Genomic DNA, 12838 nt, shown 5'->3' with positions numbered 1-12838 from the left:
GATTCCAACCCTCATGAATGAACTCTGAAGGGTTCAAGATTTAAGAGAAAGAAAACTGAAGATGTGGTGGAAATAGCAGGAGAACTACAATTAGAAGTAGAGTCTTGAATATGTTACTAAATTGGTGCAATCTCATGATAAAACTTTAACGGATGAGGAGTTACTTCTTATGGCTGCACAAAGATAGTAATTTCTTGAAATGGAATGTTCTCCTGGTGAAGATGCTGTGAAGACTACTGAAATGACAACAAAAGACTTAGACTATTACATAAACTTAGATGATAAAGCACTGGTATGCTTTGATAGGACGGACTCCAGCTTTGAAAGCAGTTCTACTGAGGAATACCATGCAACCATAAAAAATGATGAGATGATGCAATTTGAGACAACAGGGATAGATAAGAGTGTTATGCTAACTATAATAAGTCAGACTATGAAAGATAAATGCCATGTGATTTCACTCAGAAGTAGAATCTAAAAACAAGAATGAATGAATAAACAACAAAATCAGACTTACAAATACAGAACAAACTGATGGTTGCCATACAGGAGAGGATAGGGGGCTTAAGCAAATTGGGTGAGGGGGAGTGGGTGATACAGGTTTCCAATTGTGGAATGCATAAGTCAAGGGAATAAAAGGCACAGCATAAGGAACATAGTGAATGATACTGTAATAGCATAATATATAAACCTGTCAAACACTAAGTTGTATACCTGAAAAGAATGTAATATTGTATGTCAACGTAGTCAAAAGTAATTTAAAAAAGATATGTACAGGGGATCCCTGGGTGGCTCAGCAGCTCAGCGCCTGCCTTTGGCCCAGGGCGTGATCCTGGAGTTCTGGGATGGAGCCTGCTTCTCCCTCTGCCTGTGTCTCTGCCTCTCTCTCTCTCTCTCTATCATGAATAAATAAATAAATAAATCTTAAAAAAAAAAAGATATGTACATTATTTTTAGATATAATGGTATTATTGCACACTAAACAGACTACACTATAGTGTAAATATAACTTTATATACACTGAGAAACCAAAGAATTCATTTAGCTCACTTTATTGCAATATTCACTTTATTGCTGTGGTCTTGAACAGAACCCACAATTTCTCTGAGGTATGCCTATAGATTTAATATAATTAAAAATTTTATAGGATGCAGCCAGAGGAAAGCAGCTTAAATTTAGGTTTCTAAAGCAAAAAAATTCTTTAAAATGTGCTATTTCTTAATTGTAAAAAAGGGAAAAAAACATTGAAGGAAGCAAACTTCTAATGGTCTTGAATAGTTCATCTCTTCACAATGTGAACTTCATCACATTTACCTAAATTTCAAGAAGAAAATTAAAAAAAAAAAAAAAAGAAGAAGAAGAAGAGGAAGGAGGAGGAGGAGGAGGAGGAGTTGTTGTTGTTGAAGAAGAAGAGGGCCACCTGGCTGGCTCAGTGTATAGAGCACAACTCTTAACCTCAGAGTTGTGATTTCAAACCTTGCATTGGGCATTAGAGATCACTTGTGTAATTTTTTAAAATTATTTTATTTTATTTTATTTATTTTATGATAGGCACACAATGAGAGAGAGAGAGAGAGAGAGAGAGAGGCAGAGACACAGGCAGAGGGAGAAGCAGGCTCCATGCACCGGGAGCCCGACATGGGATTCGATCCCGGGTCTCCAGGATCGCGCCCTGGGCCAAAGGCAGGCGCCAAACCGCTGCGCCACCCAGGGATCCCCACTTGTGTAATTTTTTTAAATGCAAAGAAGTACTTTTTTAAAAGTTTCTAATAGACTTTTTAAAAGTTTACATTTTAAAACTTTATACTTTTTAATACTTAAAAAGTATTTCTTGACATGATAAATAAAAGACTGATTATACATAATAATGTTTTTAATGCCTTTTCAGATTTAAGATCTATATCTATTTTTCCAGGTTCACTTAAATTGTATGTGCGAAAACATATTGACCACAGGAGGCTTATATCACATAATATCACATCTCATTCCCTAGAAAATGTGTTATTTTAATACCTATTAATGAAAAATATCTGATAAACACCTAAAGGTATAACATCACAGAATGGATGGATAGTAGTCTAACTATTCACAAGAATGAAAACTCTTTTCCACGCTGTTAGAAAGATTCTTTCCTAATAGCTTTCTAGGCAAGAGAACAAGTCTGAAGCAAATGAGAGTTCAGTTTCAGGGTTTTTTTCTCCTACTCAACAGGCCTTACATTGCTTATTTTTAAAACAGGAGTTGTAAATGAAACACAACAACTACAGGTGAGGAGTTAGAATCCTCATTAATTTCAGTTGCTGGTTGTCTTGCCAATTTCCCTCGTCCACTTCTGTTTCTATGGTAACAAAGGTAGACTCAGGAAGCAGAAGCAAATATTTTAAGGTAAGTTATATAGGGATAGTCAAGTACTAAATGGTAAAATATGAAAAGGAGGAAGGGAATCACAATTTACATAATTTTAAAGATACTCAAAGGAAGGAGTCTGCCAGTCTAGTATCTTCTCCTTGATTGTTTTCATTAAAAAGTCTTCACATTTTCATTATAACCTCTAAAAATTTTTATTCCATTCCCACTATGGGTGGCCAAAACCCAAAACTAAACAAAACTCTAAAGTCACCAAGTGTCCAGATTTACCCTCCATCATAAAATGGATAGTACTAGAATTAAGGCTTTAAAATATGATAGCATATTTTGCGATCCTAACTGGGACTCCATTTTAGACTTTGATTTTTTTTGAAATAGTGGATTCTAATATGGCTTTTTATTTTCAAGCAAAGCAGCCACCTTTAAGAATGAAAATAAACCTCCTGTTAATACTGGTATGAACCTCTCATAAATACATTTCTTTTATACCAATGAAATACATATGTGTCTGGCCTACAAATTTATTCAGCAGAGTTTCTAATTATTCCTGGGGTCATCTTAAGTTTGGGAGTATCCAAAATCATGACTTTGTTAGATTTTTTGAACTGTTCAATTTTTTCCAAGTTGCTTTATGCTCAAAATTTTCTTCTTCCTCTCTTAAAGCATTTTGTCACTCCAAAAGAGTCTATGTTGCTGCCTCTGTCTTTGTCTCTCATTACTCTGGGGGAAGCAAGCTGCCATGTCAGAAAGAGCTCTATGGAAATGACCATGTGACAAAGAGCTGAGGCCTCCTACCAACAGCCAACAAGGAACTGTCAACAACAATGTGAGCTTGGCATTAGATCCTCCAGCCCCAGTTGAGCTTTGAGATAACTGCTATCCCAAGTGGAAGTTTGATAGCCACCTCAAGAGAGACCCTGAGTTAAAACCACCTAGGTCAATCCCAATTTACTGACTCACAGAAACAAAAATACAAAGATGAGTGGAAAAAGCAGGTTGGAAAATGATATACAGTATAAAGCTATATAAGGTTTTAAAACAAGCTAAATCATGTTGATAAACTTTAGTATTTTCCTAAATTAGATAATCAATAAGTTATGTTATTTATTTTTTTATTTTCTCCTACCCTAACTCGAAAAGTTCCTTGCCTAGAGCAAAATACTTAATAAGTAAATGACAAAGTAAAGAATTAAGATGTAATGCAGTTTGGCCGAAATTCATACCTAATGGGCTTGCTCTTAATGCTAAGAGAAACAAAAGTTTAAGCCCTTACCTCTATGTGACAACTAAAATAATAAAAAGAAAATTAATGTTCATTTATAAAATATGTGATACGCTAACCTATAAACATCAGAAAACAAAATCTACATTTTGACTACCATTATCCATAGTGAACATATAAACTTTGGCTAAATTTCTGCATCTTTATCTACAGACAATTTGGAATGTACCTCCGTTTAGTTCCATGCATCCAAATATTACTCCTCTTATAAGAAAGTTCCTGAGGGGCACCTCACTAGCTCAGTTTAGCATCCAACTCTTGATTTCAGCTTGGTTGGTGATCTCGGGGTCATGAGATCCAGCCCCAAGTTGGGCTCCATGCTCAGCAAGAGTTTGCTTCTCTCCCTCCTCCTTTCTGTACCTCTGCCCCTCCCCCCTCATGATCTCTCTCTAAAAATAAATAAATCTTAAAAAAATAAAATGAAAAATAAATAAATAAAAGTCCTAGCTGACACGTAAAGGCTAAAACGTTTGGGGTACCTGGGTGGCTCAGTGGTTAAGCATCTACAGAGCATAACAGAGTCCTTGCTTAGCAGGGAGTCTGCTTCTCCCTCTTCCTCTCTCTCTACTCCTCCCCCTGCTTGTGTGTGCTCTCTCTCTCTCTCTCAAAAAGATAAAATCTTTAAAATAAATGAATAAAAGTTTAAAATTTTATTTTGTGGGGGTACCTAGGTTGCTCAGTCATTTAAGCATATGCCTTCAGCTCAGATCATGATCCTGGAGTCTCAGGATCAAGCCCCATATCAGGCTCTCTGCTCAATGGGGAGTTGGCTTCTCCCTCTGTCCCTCACTCTACTCATGTTCTCTCTCTCTCTCTCTTGCTCTCAAATAAATAAATAAAATCTTTTTTTTTAAGTTTATTTTGTAGCCATAGTAATTGTACAATAGTGCATAGGCTTTACTAAGGCATGCAAAAGCAAATTCAAGGAGGCTGGTTAACATTCTTGCTTGCTCCTATGAAAATAATCAGCCACACCTCCTAGTAAGAACAGCCTTTTGGGGGAAATCAAGAAAAATCCTTAAAATTATGATCATATTCCTCAAAAAATCTTACCAAAGCCATTCCTTCTAAATAATTCAAATACAAATATAATTAATTCCCCAGTAAACAGAAACATATGATTATCTGTAACAATTAAGAATATACAAATTAGGGGCACCTAGGTGCCTCAGTCGTTAAGCATCTGCCTTTGGCTCAGGTCATAACCCTGGAGTCTTGGGATCAAGCTCCAAGTTGGGATCCCTGCTCAGGGGGAGCCTGCTTCTCCCTCTGCCCTTACCCTGGCTTTCTAACTCATAAATAAAATGGTTTAAAAAATTATGTATACATATTTAAATAAAATTATTCCCATTAAGAATAAAAAAATTCTCAAAGTCCAAAGGCGTGTAAGAAAGTATAACGTCTCTTGAGGATAATTTCATGAATATGTGAAAAGAGTTTTAAAATCTCAATAATACAGCATTCATTCACATAATCCCTTCCAAAAATCCACCCAAAAGGACCAAAATAAGTATGAGGAATGTCATCATCAAAGAAGTCAGGGAAAATACCAAAACTATAACAAGACTCTGAGTCTATACACATATGCCCCAATGGTATAAAGGGCTGACTTTAAGAAATAAGAATATTCTAAAATATCCCAACCCACAACCTGTAGAATTAAAGTTTAGGGGGGTCCCTGGGTGGCGCAGGGGTTTGGCGCCTGCCTTTGGCCCAGGGCGCCATCCTGGAGACCCGGGATTGAATCCCACATCGGGCTTCCGGTGCATGGAGCCTGCTTCTCCCTCTGCCTCTCTCTCTTTCTCTCTCTGTGACTATCATAAATAAATAAACATTTAAAAAAAATTTAAAAAAAAATAAAGTTTAGGAACAGGGAAGGCTTATAAGAGAAGTGGGAGTCACAGAGCTTGGCACTCACATTCACACTGCCAAAAGACATCAAGAGCTACCTTTTGGCCTCATTGTTTTAATTTTCCTCAACCTGTCATTAGGATTGAAAAGGAGTCAGCTTTATAAGTGATGATCAAATCTGATTAAGCAGTCACAAGTACCGACTCACCATACTCATATTCCACAGTATCAGAGAGTAGCCATTCTGCCCCTGATTGTATCTTCCCATCCACAGGTATTCCAGGCTCTCCTAGAAGCACGGGAACTGCTAAAATCAATCATGTTGACCCTCAAACATAGGATTACAGGTATACCTACAACACAGATCTCTTGAGATTCAGCAAAAAAAGTTCTAGGAGAAAACATATCAAACTGTATTTCCTGTTGCCCAGTTCATCTTGTTGCTTATCCCAAATATTAAAAACCATCATCTAAACCTCTGTCTAGCACTAATTCTAAAATGAAAAACAAACTTAAAAAACACCAAGGTAGAGAAAGCCATCAAGAATTACCAAGTTGCCCATGCATTTAATTTTTAACTGGCTTTTAAAAAGTCTTAATAGAAATAGATTAATACTTGCCTAACGTGATTTTCAAAAACCCATCTAACAAACCAAAAGCAAGTATCACAGACAATGATGAAGTATTTGAAGCATTTTCAAAATCAGAAAAAAAATTAAGGCATGCTCAATGTTAATACTAGTCAACTTTATTCTTTACACAGAATAAAGTTATAAATATTAGAAATATGGCAGCAAAATTATCTTCATTTGCATAATATATGATATATATATATATGAAAAGTCCTATAGAATCAATTGAAAAAATATTAGAAAAAAACCAAGAAAGTTGAGTAATTCAATCAATGGCCAGTAGGAATTACTCCACAGTGTTTTGGGGAAAACTGAACAGTCTGTGGGGAAAAAAAAAAATAAAGCTGGGTATTCACACTTCATCTCTTTCACTTAAATAGATTTCATATATGGTAAGTGAAAGCAAAACAAACTGTAGAGCCATACACAAAAAGAATGCAACATTGGTCTTCTGAGTATTTAAGTCTTCCTATATTGAAAATAACAATATGGGGGGAGGGAACTCCACAATAAGTATAAGAAAAAAAGAAGAAGGAAGGGAAAAAGAGAAAAGAAAAAAAAATGATAACTCAGGAGTAAGTTCTGGAGCTTGCTCATAGAAGTTCACAAGAGTCAACTGTTAAAATTCTGGGGAATTTTGCAACCCAGTTGTTAAACACAGTCATTATTAAAAATTAAATTATATAGGGGCTACTGGGTGGCTCAGTCAGTTAAGCATCTGACTTTTGGTTTCGGCTCAGGCCATGGTCTCAGTCATGAAACTGAGCCCCTGTCAGGCTCTGTGCTCAGCAGGGAGTCTGCTTGGGATTCTCTCTCTCCCTCTTGGCCCCTCTCCTGCTCACATTCACTCTTTCTCTTTAAAATAAAAACATAAAAAAATAAAATAAATAAAATAAAATAAAATAAAAACATAGAAAAAAATAAATAAATAAAAAATAAAAACATAGGAAAAAAATAAAATAAAATAAAATAAAATAAAATAAAATAAATAAAATAAAATAAAATAAAATAAAATAAAATAAAATAAAATAAAATAAAATAAAATAAAATAAAACAAAATAAAAACATAGGGATGCCTGTGTGGCTCAGGGGTCGAGTAGTTGAGTGTCTGCCTTTGACTCAGGGAGTGATCCCGGGGTCCTGGGATTGATTCCCACATCGGGCTCCCATCATGGAGCCTGCTTCTCCCTCTGCTTGTGCCTCTACCTCTCTATGTCTCTCATTAATAAATAAATAAATCATTAAAAATAGATAAAATACAGAAATCTTAAAAAATTAAATTATATAAACTTACAACTTAATAAGTTATTAAAAATAAGGTAATAAATACTCAAAACTTATCACTTCTAATTATTTTACCACATTTTATTATTCTCTATGCTGTGGAGGTTATTTACATCTATTGTATCAGCTTGGTACAGATATTGTATAATAATTCTGTGTCTGCACATCCCAACTCTGCTCAGTGGTATTAATTGTTAGAATGAAATAGGCCATGTCAGGAGTATTTACACCAGGAAAAAGAACACACATTACAAATCACACTCCCCCCACCAGACACACAAACTAGTTGTTAATATTTACCAGGATGACACTGTATAAATGTAAACCATTCATTATGCTTTGACCCAGCGATTCAATCTCCAGGAATGTTTCCTAATGAAATGAATTACAATATGCACAGAGACTTAGTGACATTTGATGTTAAATTATTTCATTATATATTGAAATATACATTAATCAAAAAGTTTAAATGCCTCAAACATGGGTAGTTGAATAAACTAATATATACTGTTTAAAATATTCAATGACATGAGAAAATGCTCCTGATATAATCAGATAAAATAAGAAATTAAAACTTTGTTTTATGAAAAAACAGCAAAGAGGCATTTCTAATTCAAGAATTTATTTTTATTTTTTGTTTTTTTTTTAAGATTTTATTTATTTATTTGACAGAGAGAGCACAAGCAGGGGTAGCAGGAGAGGGAGAAGAAGGTTCCCTGTTGAGCAGGGAGCACAATGTGGGGCTCAATTCCTGGACCCTGGGATCATGATCTGAGTTGAAGACAGATGCTTAACCAACTGAGACACCCAGATACCACCAATAATTTTTTTTTAAGATTTATTTATTTATTTGAGAGGAAGAATGTGTATGTGTTGAAGGAGGAGCAGAAAGAGGAGGAGAGAACCTCAAGCAGACACCTCAATGAGCATGGAGCCTGACAGGGGCTCAATCTCATGACGGTGGGCAGCCTGGGTGGCTCAGCAGTTTAGCACTGCCTTCAGCCCAGGGCATGATCCTGGAGTTCCGGGATGGAGTCCCATGTCAGGCTCCCTGCATGGAGCCTGCTTCTCCCTCTGCCTGTGCCTCTGCCCTTGCCTCTCTTTCTCTCTGTGTCTCTCATGAATAAATAAATAAAATCTTAAAAAAAAAAAAAATCTCACGACGGTGAGATCATGACTTGAGCCAAAATCAAAAGTCAGATGCCTAACCAACTGATCCACCCAGGCACCCCTGTAGTTGAAGAATTTCTGATATTTGGAACTTGAACTCTGAAATTTCTTTCCACCAAAGCTCCAAACTCATTGCTAAACACACCCACATCTTCTCATTCTCATTCATTAATTACAGAGGTACCCCTCCTTGTAGATAATGTCAGTCTAACATGGGTTTGGAACCCACGTCTTCCCTCTTCTCAAAGTATTTCTGAACTCTATCCCTAGACCTCTATTTTCGTTCTCATCATTAAGAAAGTCATCTTCAAGCCCACATTTCCTTCCTAGAAACTTGCTGATTTCATTTCCCTTAAAAAATAACAACTATCCAAACTCCACAGTCCTATTTCTTTAGCTTTAGTCCAAAACACTCCACTAAAAGTATTATTGCCAAGGTCACCAATGTCCTTTTTTGCTTAATAGGATTTTTTTAATTTGTTTTTACTTGGTATCAAAAAACCATTTCACTCTATGCTAGTGCCCCTCATTTTCTTCTTAGAGGAGAGGTTTATGGAACTAACTTGCTGGGTTCTTTTCATTTATGAAGATTTTCATTTCATTAAATAAACTTCAGTATAAAATAAAAATGGAAGTAAAAGAACTTTGGACATTTGAGACTTTTAATATTTTCTGTATTTTTCAAAACTTCTGAGAAATTTTTTAGTCAAAAATACACTTTTAAAAGTCTTGTACATCTGAAACTGACAATGTATGCCATTTGTACCTCAATTTTTTAAATGCTAGAAAATAAACAAAATGAATATAAAGGAAAAAAATCAAAGGACAATGAATATGATTAAGAAGGAAAACTGGCAAGTTACGGAGTTGCTTCCACAATTTACTTTTGTCATAAACAAATATGGCACAAATATAACTTGAACCTTTAAAAAATAAACTCTCACTAAGTTATATTTTAATAGTCATAATTCAGACATCTAGTAAGTATAATAGAATTATTGACCAGGAAGATGACCCAAACTTATCAAGGAAAATTTATTTTTAATATGCTCAGTATTATCTAATAAAATTAACATTTTTATAAAGAATTCTATTACAAGAGGTAGAACCAAATCAAAAAGTTGACCTTTAGTTATCTAGTTCAACATTCCTCGTAATAGAGATTTTTTAGAGTATACAGCATTTTTTTAGTGGTACAGATACTGTTAACAGGAGGTTGGGCCTTAAGATGGGCATTAAAGGGTAGTTCTACTAGCAAAAAGGAATGGGAAATGGAGTGTCTGGCTGGCTCTTTTGGCAAGAGCACACAGCTCTTGGTCTTAGGGTCAGGAGTTTGGGCACCACTTGGGGCAGAAAACGTACTTTAAAAAAAGTGTCTACAGCCATACCACCCTGAATGAGCCCAATCTCTGATCTCAGAAGCTAAGAAGGGTAGGGCTTGGTTAGTACTTGGATGGGAGACCGCCTGGGAATACTGGGTGCTGTAGGCTTGGAATGCCTGGGTGGCTCAGCAGTTTAGCGCCTGCCTTCGGCCCAGGGCATGATCCTGGGGTCCTGGGGTCCCGGGATCGAGTCCCAGGTCGGGCTCCCTGCATGGAGCCTGCTTCTCCCTCTGCCTGTGTCTCTGCGCCTCTCTCTCTCTCTCTCTCTCTCCCCCTGTCTCTCATGAATAAATAGATTCTATATTAAAAAAAAAAAAGAAAAAAAGGAACGGTTAGAATTATATGTCAAAAAACAAAATAAATATATGAAATGTGTCTATGAAAACTCTGGGAAAAAAAAAAACTCTGGGGAGGAGGATATTTATTTATTTATTTATTTGAGAGAGAGGGTGGGTGTGCAATCACAGTACAAAAGCGCACAAGGAGGGTGTTAAGGGTGGCGGGAGAAAGAGAGAATCCCAAGCAGACTCCATGCCGAACACAGAGCCTGAAGCAAGGCTTGATCCCAAGACCCCAAGATCACGACCTGAGCCAAAACCGAGAGTCAGGTACTCAACACACTGAGCCACACAGGTACCCTGGGAAAAGGACATTTTTTAAGCTTAAAAATGGAAAGAATGTTTTAGAAGATGAAGAAATGACATTTCACATTTCTGGAAATAAAAAACTACTAAAAAGCTAAAGAATTATAATAAATATAATAAAAGCATAATATCATTAATACTTAGAATTTATAAATAGCTTATAATCAACATACTAAAACCTCTGTGTAGCAACAGGCAATGTCAAAGACAAATCACAAAAGAGAAGCATATTTACTAAAAGATGTTCATTCTAATTAGTCACAGAAGCGCAGATTAAATAAGGTACAGTTTTTTTTTGTTTTACAATGGACTAGGCAAATGGCTAAAAATGATGAGTATGACCCAATCCAATGAAGGTGTAGTGAAATAGGTATGGTTATACACTACTAGTGAAATACTATAATCTCATATAATCCTTTCAAAGGCCAAGTTCACAATACATATATTAAGAGCCTTAAAGTATTCCCAGCCTTTAACCTAATAATTGCATTTTTAGGGATTTATCCTATGAAATAATATCAAACAGCAACAAATAAAAGTACTATGCATAAAAATGTGCACTGAAGCATATCTATAAAGGTCGGAAGTAAGGAATCAATCTATCTGTATGCACAACCATGTGCTCCACTATTAGCATTCCAGTGTAGCACAAGGGAAGAATCAGATAATCCTGTGAGGAGGTACAGGGTTGGGAAAATTTTTTAAAAATAACTCTTAAGAAGTCTTAGAAAATAAGCAGATTTTACCAAGCAGAAAGAGAGGGAATAAAAATTGTATACAGGGAACATCATGTGCAAAAGCATGGATTCATGAAAGTCTATCCTCAGGGATCCATAAAAAGTATGGTATGTTTATGTTTAGAACATGCTTCCTCCTATCTCCCACTGGTTTTCAGAAAGTGATGTTTAGCAATGGTTTAAACATATGCAGGGCAATAAATACAAAAAAAAAAAGGAAAATATCAAGCTAACTGTATGTGAGTACTCATCTTCATACATCTTTGTTATACCGGGAGTGAAGAAAAAGGGTTTTTAAAAAAGTTTAAGCTAAACTCATCATGAGACTGTTATGATGTATTAGAAACAGTATCTAACACTGGCAAGTGGTAAGCCACAGTCAATCTCTCTTGTTTGTTGGGAGAGAGACACAGCACAAGCAAGGGGAGGGGCAGAGGGTCAAGCTGACTCCCCACTGAGAGGGGAGCCCAATGCAGGGCTCAATCCCAGTACCCTGAGATCTGCCCTGGTCCAAAATCAGATGTTTAACTGAATGAGCTACCTAGCGTCCCCCAACCCCCAGTCTTTCTTCCTCTTGCTTTCAGTATCTGGAAAGGAGGAAATAAATGTTCAGCTACATCAAATTATTGTTATATTCGTAAGAAATAGATTTGCATGCAAGGTAATATAATCTTCAACCTCCCCACACTACTCAACTCTATTCCTTTAAAGTATTATGTAGCTCATGTATAACCTTCTACCCATTCTATTGTTATTAGTCTAATCATTACCACCTATCACTGGAATTTCTTCAGAAGTCACAGGTCTTTCTTTTAATAGTCCCTGCTTTCTACACATTTAACAGATTTCTTCCAAATCTATCTTTCTAAATTTTTAATCACATCACATCTCTGCTTAAAAATCTATTAGCTAACCTAAACTCCCCTTTGTAACTTTATCTCCCATTACAAACATTTAGTTAGGTAAGTTTCCTACATCATCCTCTCCTTTGTTCAGGTTGCTGTTCTAAAATATCTATTTCAATCAATCAATCAATCAATCAATCAATAAAATTAAATTAAATTAAAAAAAAAACCTACTACTTCCTTCAAAAATCAACTGAAGTTTCACCATCTCCTTGAACACTTTTAATTCCAAACCAATTTCTTCTCTTTACATTCTGGGGTATCAATAGCAATACTTAAGCATATGAACTATCCTGGACCATGCTACCTTCATATAACAGCAAACACTCATTTTTTTTTTTTTTTTTTTTAAAGTAGGCCCTATGGCACCTGGGTGGTTCAGTCAAGTAAGAGCCTCAGTCAGCATCTGCCTTCAGCTTAGGTTGTGATCCTAAGCACCTGGGATGGAGCCTCCCCTTACCCCCTACTGTTGCATCAGACTCTCAGCTCAATGGGGAGCTGGCTTCTCCCTCTCTGTCTGCCCCTCCCACCAACTTGTGTTCTCTCTCTCTCTCTCTCTCAAATAAATAAGTAAAATCTTTAAA

General features: G+C 36.0%; 1 protein-coding gene, 1 long non-coding RNA gene and 1 pseudogene across 2 annotated transcripts in view; 2 read left to right on the top strand and 1 right to left on the bottom strand.

Annotated features, from left to right (window-relative positions):
* Nucleotides 1–12838, bottom strand: part of BAZ2B (bromodomain adjacent to zinc finger domain 2B) — a 294178-nt gene that overhangs the window by 269226 nt on the left and 12114 nt on the right. The window lies entirely within an intron of this gene.
* LOC144304628 (uncharacterized) lies at nt 2322–5983 on the top strand. Its single transcript, XR_013371553.1, has 3 exons — nt 2322–2385; nt 3031–3193; nt 5775–5983. It is a non-coding gene; the product is annotated as an uncharacterized LOC144304628 (long non-coding RNA).
* On the top strand, nt 9961–10076 carry LOC144304993 (5S ribosomal RNA; annotated as a pseudogene).

This window comes from Canis aureus, chromosome 34, assembly GCF_053574225.1.
Source record: "Canis aureus isolate CA01 chromosome 34, VMU_Caureus_v.1.0, whole genome shotgun sequence".
Classification (NCBI taxonomy): Eukaryota; Metazoa; Chordata; class Mammalia; order Carnivora; family Canidae; genus Canis; species Canis aureus.
Note: the sequence above shows the minus strand (reverse complement) of the source record. Positions and strands in the feature narration are given on the sequence as shown.